Source organism: Crocuta crocuta, unplaced genomic scaffold (assembly GCF_008692635.1).
Source record: "Crocuta crocuta isolate KB4526 unplaced genomic scaffold, BGI_CrCroc_1.0 scaffold64, whole genome shotgun sequence".
NCBI classification, from domain to species: Eukaryota; Metazoa; Chordata; class Mammalia; order Carnivora; family Hyaenidae; genus Crocuta; species Crocuta crocuta.
In genome coordinates this window covers 4,556,551-4,565,857 of record NW_027530640.1, presented here as the reverse complement: position 1 = coordinate 4,565,857, position 9,307 = coordinate 4,556,551, and the positions used below count along the sequence as shown (strand labels likewise).

At 35.2% G+C, this 9,307-nt stretch overlaps 1 protein-coding gene across 2 annotated transcripts in view; it reads right to left on the bottom strand.

Annotated features, from left to right (window-relative positions):
* CDC42SE2 (CDC42 small effector 2) overlaps positions 1–9,307 on the bottom strand; it is a 119,843-nt gene that overhangs the window by 41,958 nt on the left and 68,578 nt on the right. The window lies entirely within an intron of this gene.

Here is a 9,307-nt window from a genome sequence, read left to right as displayed (position 1 = left end):
TTTTGAAGGGGGGGGGAGGGGGGGGGGCGGGGGGGGGGGGGGGGGGGGGGGGGGGGGCGGCAAAGAGACCAGGGACAGAGAATCCAAAGCAGGCTTCATCCTACAAGCTGTCAGCACAGAGCCCGACTGGGGCTCAAACTCATGGACCATGACATCATGACCTGAGCCTAAGTTGGACGTACAACCAACGGGGCCACCCAAGCGACCCTGGATAATTTTCACTGACATGTTTTAAAGGGAAAGCGGCAAGGTACAAAATAATATACAAAGAATGGTTTCATTTGCATGAATTTCAAAAAACAAACTATTTTGTTCAGAGATACACAGATTGGTATAAAAGGAAAGCAAGGAAATTATTATGATAAATGTCAGGAGAGTAGTTACCTCTAAAGCTGAGGGCAGGGATTGAGAACAAGCCCATGTATAAAAAGGTCATGGAATGGGGGCAATATTCTACGTCCTGACTTGGGTGATATACTTGCTTTATAATTATTTATTAATTAAAGAATACATGTAAGTTCTATGTAATTTCCTACATATTACATATACATGTAATTTTCTATAGACTTTTTAAAAAGTTTTTCTAGTATTTATTCACTTTTGAGAAATAGAGAAAGAGTGCAAGCAGGGGAGGGGCAGAGAGAGGGAGACACAGAAGCTTAAGAAGGCTCCAGGCTCTGAGCTGTCAGCACAGGGCCCAATGTGGGGCTCGAACTCACGGATGGTGAGATCATGACCTGAGCCAAAGCCGGGTGCTTAACTGACGGAGCCACCCAGGCACCCCAATTTTCTATATATTTTTAAATAACAATTTAAATGAAATATAAGTAAAAGAAGCAAATGCCAACAATTTCCACTTGATCACAGAATGATAAAGATCAGGAACGGAAAATCCAAAATATGGAATCAAGTAAAATTGGACATCCTTGCTACAGACTTTGAAAGATCTGGTGAACATACTGGGGTTGGGGCAGGGTGTGAGGTCTCTAGTTCTATTAAATGCCAAAGAAGTGTCTGACAAAAATGCAAACATTATTAATCAATGACCAAGCAAAAGCACAAATTATCAATAAAGCTTATTCACAGCTACACCAGCACTAAATGTGTCCCAATCTGAGTAAAATGGTTCTTTAATACTGATCTGTGGTACAAGATCCTTTTGAAAAAATACCTATTTATTACAGATCTACTTTTCTGTGGTTAATCAGGGTTCTATAACTACTGAAATAAATGGGGTAGGTTCTTTCATACATTTGAAATGACTAATTATATGTTAGTCTTTCCTGTAGCTTCATAGAAATATAATCACGCGGTATGTGTCTTTCTTTTTTTATTAAAAAAAAAATTACCTGGCTTCTTTCATTTAGCATTTTTTCGAGATTTATTTATGTTGCCTCTACCTTTTCTCTAAGTAGATTTAAGTGTACAGATACAATTTGTTTACCCATTCATCTGTTGATGGCTATTACTGCTTTTCAGCTATTAAAAACAAGGCTTTATGAACTTGTGTGTACAAGTGTTTGTATGGACATAAGTTTTCGTCTCTCCAGAGTAAACATTTAGGAATAGAACTGCTGGATCTTACTCTAAGTTTAATTTTAACTTGGTAAGAAACTATTGACCACTTTTCCAGATCCATTATACCAACTGCACTTATGCTGGCAAGTATGAGAGCCCTGCTATTCCACAATCTAACAATCGTTTGTAGTGACAGTCTTTTCAATGTTAGTCATTCTAGTGGGTATGAGGTAGTATCTTGCTGTGGTTTTAATGTGCACTTTCCTAATAACTAATGACAGTCTTTCAAAGGCTTTTTGGCAATTCGTATATCTTCTCTGGTTATATATGTTCAGATATTTTGCTCACTTTTTAATTTAGCTGTCTTATTCAGTTGTGTTCTTTATATGTTTTAGATCAAGTCCATTGTCCAAAATATATACTGTGAGTATTTCTTCCTGGACTTTGTCTTTTTTATATTAATAACATCTTTCAAGTAAGTTTTTTAATTTGATGAAGTCTGGCTTATCAATTTTATCTTTTATAATTTATGTTTTTGGATTGTTTAGGTTCATTGCATGTCCATACACATTTAGACTCAGTTTGTCAATTTCTACAAAAAAATGTCCTGCATTCTGACTGGGATTAAATTTTTCTAACAATTACAAAACAGAAAATCACACTTTAACAATATTGTGTATTCTAATCAATTAACATGGTATATCCCTATTGAATTTGTGGTTTTCAGCGTAGAGGCTTCACGTTTTTGTTTGTTTGTTTGCATCAGTTTGTTTCTCAACATTGTTTATACTTTTCATATGAAAGCTTTAAAATTTTATGTAGTCAAATGTCAACTTTCATACTGGATTAGGGGGTTTAGTTTACGTGAAAAGTCATTCCCTATTCCATTATAAACCATTATTCTATTATAAACGTATCATCCCATACAGCATTGCTTAGGTTTACTTTTATAAACTGGCTTGGACATTAATCATTAACATTTTATAAGTTTCACTAGGTAACATTTTTATAGTATACTCCGGGTTTTCCCCCTCACATTTTCCTTTTTCTCTCTGAATTAAAGTATTTGACACCAAACATAGACATATCATTTTGTTTAAGGATGTAGTAGAGATTTTTCTGGCTCAAGCATGGAAGGGTTTCACAGAGGAAAGTAATATTCATGGACACCAGTGTCTCATGCTCTACTCCCCACATTTCTTCTCCCCTTTGTATGATAATGACTGCAATGCTTACCTTTTCCTCTCTTTAATAATCTTCCTCCTTCTCCTTTCCTGCTACTTTTCTTCTTTCTGTTTTTTGGCTTCTCTCCCTCCCTTTTTCTTTCTCCCATTTCCATTTTATTATTCCCTCTCCTTAAACACTTCTTTAGTTGCCTAGATTAGAAGTAACAATTATGTGGCACATAGCCTCTCAATGTATTAGTTGATGGACTGAAGCCTCTCTTACCACTCTGAACTTTTCTGCTGAGTCCAGGCAGACATTTTATATGCATGTGATAATGAACATCTCAGTCTCCTACTTACCTAAAACACAGTATTTGAAACACGGAATTCATTGCCATTTCCTTCATACTTGTTTTTATGTTACCTTTCTTGGTGGGTGGTACCACCACAGTTAACCAGACACACATGGAGTTCTATACCAGAAGTTCTGGGAATAAATCCACACTTGTACAATGCTTTCTTACATTTTAACAAACCTCTACTGTTACTCAAAATAATACAAGTGCAGAGTTTTTTGAGCCCCGCATCAGGCTCTGAGCTAACAGTGCAGAGCCTGCTTGTTATTCTCTCTCACACACACACCCATGCAGATACTACTTTGACCTGTATTGCTGCTGATGAAAAGTTCACGGTTAATCTGACTTTTGGTCCTTTGAACGTAAACATGTTTTTTCCCTATGGATGCTTTGAAGACTATCTTTCCATTTGGCTCCCACACGTGTTCTCTCTCTCAAAATAAATAAACTTTAAAAAATAAAATCAGAAAAATAAAGTAATAAAAAGCTCTTGAAGTCACAAATCTCAAAAAAAACAAAAACAAAAAAACCTCTTCATCTGTTGGTGGTAGTCATTTTTATCTTACCAACGTGTTTCCTCTGGTATTTTTAATTATAAGGAAGATGCTTACTGCTACTTGTTGAGTTGATGATTTGTAGAAAATTTAAACTGACTTTCTGTTTAAACAGATTAGGATAGGTCTTTTCTTGTCTCCCATCTTCAAACTCCCTATCACTGTCATCATCACTACTAGATAATTACAATTTTTGGTTGAATCAATATTCAATGTTTCTGTTATTAATACTGATACTGCTAAAACAAGTAACATATTAAAATCAGCTGTCCCTTCTCCAATCATCTTTTGTTTTTCCTGAGTGTAATATGTGCTCACCTTTTTTATTTGCTTAGTTTTCCTATGTTCCTGTATCAGAACTGTAAAATACTTTAATTAGAGCTGTAAAAGACCTGTAATTTCCAAATACCTAATCATATGTGTTAGACATACAAATTCAAATTTCTCTGGTTTCTTCACAGAACCTAGCTTCCTGCTTCAATTCTGACTAGCTGTTCTCCAGGCATGTTCCCTCAGTTCCTTTCCTGTTTCTAGTAATTATATATTCCTTTTTCTTCACCCTCCTCAGCTTATTTTATAAAATCACATACTCCACCACTTTTGTTTGTGTGAAAATAGTTGATTTACTTACACCTTCCACAGTCCAGCAACTTCTGAAGAAAGGGTATATATGAAGAAAAATGTTTTAAATCCTTGCATTTAACATTTGACAGCACTTGGTTGAGTACAGGATTTTAGAGGCACTGTTTTACTCTCTTCTACCTTCCAGAGTTGCTAAGAAGTCTGGTGACATTCTAAATTTCTTTACTTTCTAGGTGAAAAGTTTTCAGTTTTCTCAAAGGTTTAAAGATTGTCTCTTTAGGGGAGCCTGGGTGGCTCAGATGGTTAAGCGTCCAACTTCGGCTCAGGTCATCATCTCACAGTTCGTGGGTTTGAGCCCCGCATCGAGCTCTGTGCTGACAGCTAGCTATGAGCCTGGAGCCTGTCTTCAGATTCTATATTTCCCTCTCTCTCTGACCCTCCCCTGTTCATACTGTCTCTCTCTCTCAGAAATAAATAAAACATTAAAAAAATAAAAAATAAAATAAATAAAAAATAAAGATTGTCTCTTTATTCAGAATTCTCTAATTTCAGAGACATAACTTGGTTTCATCCTTTTTCACCCCATGTGCTGAGGACTGAATGAGCTCCTTCAAAAAGGAGAATGATGTCCTTTAGTTCAGAAAAATGTTATTTACTCATACCATACGGCTGTTGTGTGAATTAAACAGAAAACTTACCTGTGCACGTGTAAGTATAGAATGATGATAATGATCAATGGTTATCAACATTTACCAATTTCTTTGATAACCACTTTTTCTTGTTTCTCAATCCTTCCTTTACAGTTGAATTTCTATCTTTATAAAGTATAGACTTTAGAAACTTTTTAATAACACATGCTTGTAATGATTATCTGCAAGTGGTAAGCTTCTAGTTGTTTCTCTAAAATTGTGGGAGGGTAGGGTTTAAAATTTTTAATTTTGAAACAATTTACTTACAGAAGAGGTGAGAACAGAAATCTCCCATTTACCCTTCATTCAGATACACTGTTAACACAATTTCTATACTATTCCCTTATTCTTGCATGACGGTTTAACAGCTACATACAAAATTCTTGGTTGACAGTGCTTATTCACAGTTAATCTGACTTTTGGTCCTCTGAATGTAAAGGTGTTTTTTCCCTATTGATGCTTTGAAGATTGCCTTTCCATTTGACCCCAGTTTCACAGAATCTCTAGTTTCAGATTCACTTCGAATTATTTAAGATTCTTTCACCTGTTTCTCAACTGCTATTTAATTTTTGCTATTAATATTTCCCCCCAACTATTGACTTTTAATTCGATAATCAAAATTTTCATTTCAACAAATCCTACATGGTTCTTTTGCAAACTCACTCACTTCGGTGTCTTTGTCATTTATTTAGACACTTTAACTAAAGACTGAATTTGTAGTGTCTTTCTGATCTTTCTATTAAATCAGTTCCTAGTCTTCTAATTAGCCTTCTTGTGTTGTCTGCTAACTTTCCCTCATGTTGGACTACTTCCTTGTAATTATATTATGAGTTCACCTTCACCGGGAGGTTGTTTTTCTGGTGAAAGTCCCATGCTCCTTGGTTGAGGAAGAATCTCTACAAAGCAGCATTTGCCAGTGCTTAGAAACCCACAAGGCCAAGTTCACAAAATCAAGTATAAATTTTAGTTCCTTCACTTGGAATTTTCATACCACATGGATACTACACATTCATATTGCACACCTGGATGGAGGTGCAAGCTTGGAAAGACTGTATGGTGTAGTGGTTTAGAACTTAAGGCTCTGAAACTAGACAGCTTAAGTTCAAATCCTGAATTCCTCTACCTACTAGCTGTATGATCTTGGACTTATACGTGTCTCAGTTTCCTGTTCTATACAAAATGGAGTTTATAATTTTATCTACCTCAAAGGTTTATGTGAGGGTTAGATGAGTAAAGTTGCTAAGTACAGAGGGTGGCAAACAAGTTGAAATAAATAAATGGTACTGTTTTTACTGTGTTACCATTATCGTCATCATTATTACATCATTTTTTTCTCTCCACCCAGAGAATTGAGCAGAGATAAGCTTCCTTGATGCTTACCTAGGCAAGCAGACAAATTTTTGTAGTCAGTCTCCCTTCTTAGATGGGAGGAGTACACACACACAGATACATGGGTCAAAAAAAACAACACATGCGTCTATCATCATTTATATATTTAACAAGGAGAAAGAAGCAGAAGCAATAAAGAAAAACAAAACTTACTTAAACCAGTTAAATAAATCCCTTTGACAGTAATGACATATTTTCCACTAAAGCAAATTTAAATGTATATATAATCTGTATGTCTATGACATACAGTAAGTAACAATATAAAGAATATTCAGTACACACTTTACGTAATTCTAACTTACTTCATCTATCAGTTATTATTTAAAAATACATTCATATATAAATTGTATTTAGTCAGGTTTGCTCTTCGTGGTATAGAAGGCCTTGGCATCAGAGATTTAAACTTTCAGAAGGGAATGCTTGTTCAGTACCTAGTTACAGCCTGAACTGTCTGCCAAGTCTGTTTTGCAAAAGAAAGGCTGAGGAGAGGTAATTAAAAGGCTTGAAAAATGAGAAGTATGTGTAATTCATGCTTCTCAGTCAGGCATGGAATCTCCTATCAATCCCCTGAGGATGTGAAAGTCAACTGAGCACAAACTGCAGTCATTTATCTGGATGTAGAACCAGGTAAGGTAGAGACTAGTCTTTGATTCTGTGTTTCAGATTCATCCCAGAGAGAAAAGATCACTGTGGTTTTACATTTGATTCCTACTTGCTTTGTGATAACTGCCTGAGAACTTTTTGTTAACTTGCTATTTTCCCTAAATAAATGAGGTATTCTCAGCTGTCAATGATTCTTTCGCTGGGACAAACTTTTACAAGGTTAATTTGCTTGGATAAGAGGACTCTGTCACACTCCTTAAAGAGCTCTCTTAGATGTTTTAAATTTCTCCACCCCAACACTACCATAAAACTTAACATCAAATTGTATTAACAAAGTGCCTAACATCTGATCTGGCATAAGGTTAACAGCTGACTTATGTTATTAGGTTATCAAGTTTCTTCTCAAATCACACATCAGGCAATATCAACAGAATGTCTAGCACCAGATACAGTCTGTCCTGTAAGCTTAAAAGGATTCACAGATTTTCTTCTTAAAGAGACTACAGAAAGAAATATCTATAGAAAGAAATTTTCTAAGAATTACATATGTAAACAATCTTTTAAGTTCCAGATGGAGCTTATGAACACAAAGAAAAAAGCTATATACTTCACATTTCACTTAGGTATTTATCATCATTAGTAAGTTAAAGACGAACAATGACACCACATGTGACACAAGTATGCCCAATGCTAAAGACTAACCAGACTACAGAAATAATTTACAGCTCTCAAACTTATCATAATTTATTATTCTTTCTTTTTTAAAAAAAAATTTTTTTTAAGTTTATTCATTTTGAAACAGAGACAGACAGACAGAGTATGAGCAGGGGAGGGGCAGAGAGAGAGAGGGAGATGCAGAATCCAAAGCAGGCTCCAGGCTCTGAGCTGTTAGCACAGAGCCTGATGCAGGGCTTGAACTCACAAACCGTGAAATCACGACCTGAGCCAAAGTCGGATGCTTAACCAACTGAGCCACCCAGGCACCCCAATTTATTATTCTTTCAACAGCTGCTTAAGTCACCATAAAGATGTGGCTAAGACTAATTAAGCAAGGTAGACAAAGAGAAGGAAACAAGTGTAGAAAAATATGCCCTATATAAATGGTGTATCAAAAAATATACCATTAGCTTTATTACAAATAAAAAACAGTCAAGAAATACATTTCTTACAAGTAAAAATCACTGGAAATAAATAAAAATGACAAAAAACATTTTTAAAGTTTTCTTATTATAAACACCCTAAGTGTATTTATACAATTATTTTTAAAACACAATGAAATTACTTTCCCGAAAGTTAAAGTATTTTTTTATATTTTAAACAATCTTCAAAATATCTTCAAAAAAAGTACTCAAATATATCTGCTATTCTCCTTATTTACCCATACATCAACTTTACAAGAATAAGGTAGATGTTTTACTAAAATTGAGAAAAATTAAGTTGGAATTTATATGAAAGGATAAAAATATATCTCTGTAGGATTCTAGTCAGTGGTTAAAAGCTATTGCCCTTTTTGGTTGCTTAGAGAATATAAGGAAAAAATACTTCTAGCCCTAGAATGAAATTTAATATATATTTCTATAGTGTTGAGACTTTACATGTAGACAAAAACATAAGAAATATTTTAGAACAGATTATCTTACAGTATGATAATCTCAAAGAAAACAGTAAAAAAAATTAAATCTGGGGACAACACAAAGATTGAAACACAAAGTATAAAATACCTGTCGTAGTATATTATCAGGGAAGACTTCCATTGCTTTATTCAACTTTAAGTGTACTCTATCAGTGAGGAAATTAAAAAGTACACTCACATTTAGCATCTTTTAAAAATATTTCTCTACTCTAATCATGTAATCAATAACTCTGATAACTAAGAAACCAACTTCAGAAAATGTGATCAACAGAATAGGAAGATCCTGACCTCACGTTCACTCAAGGAAATATCAAAATATACAAATACATACAGAACAACTATCTTTGACAATAAACTCAAGAATAACAAAACTGATCATACATACTGGGATATTAAAAAAAGAAAAAAAGCCACAGTGATAGAGTAGGAGAGGCAGACAGGCAGTTTAGTGAAGACCCACACCCCAGTGATACTGACCCACTTAAAAGGATGAGTATCACAAATGTAGAAGCCATCTCTGATGAATGAAGGTCTGAGCCCTACATGGTTCTCCATGGCCCAGGGGACCTATACTGGAAAGAGACACCTAAGATATCTGGCTTTGAAAACCAATGGAGTTTACATCTAAAAGAGCCACAGGGCAGCTGGAAACCAAGACTCTGCTCTTAGAGGGCACACTGAACCTCAATGGCTCCCTGGGGTACATGTGAAGGAAATTCACTAATTTTAGGACATGTAAAAGATGGGTAACAATCTGCTGGTATCTTCTCTGGGGAGGGGAGTATTTGTGGGTGCCCATTTTCTTACCCTCATCTAC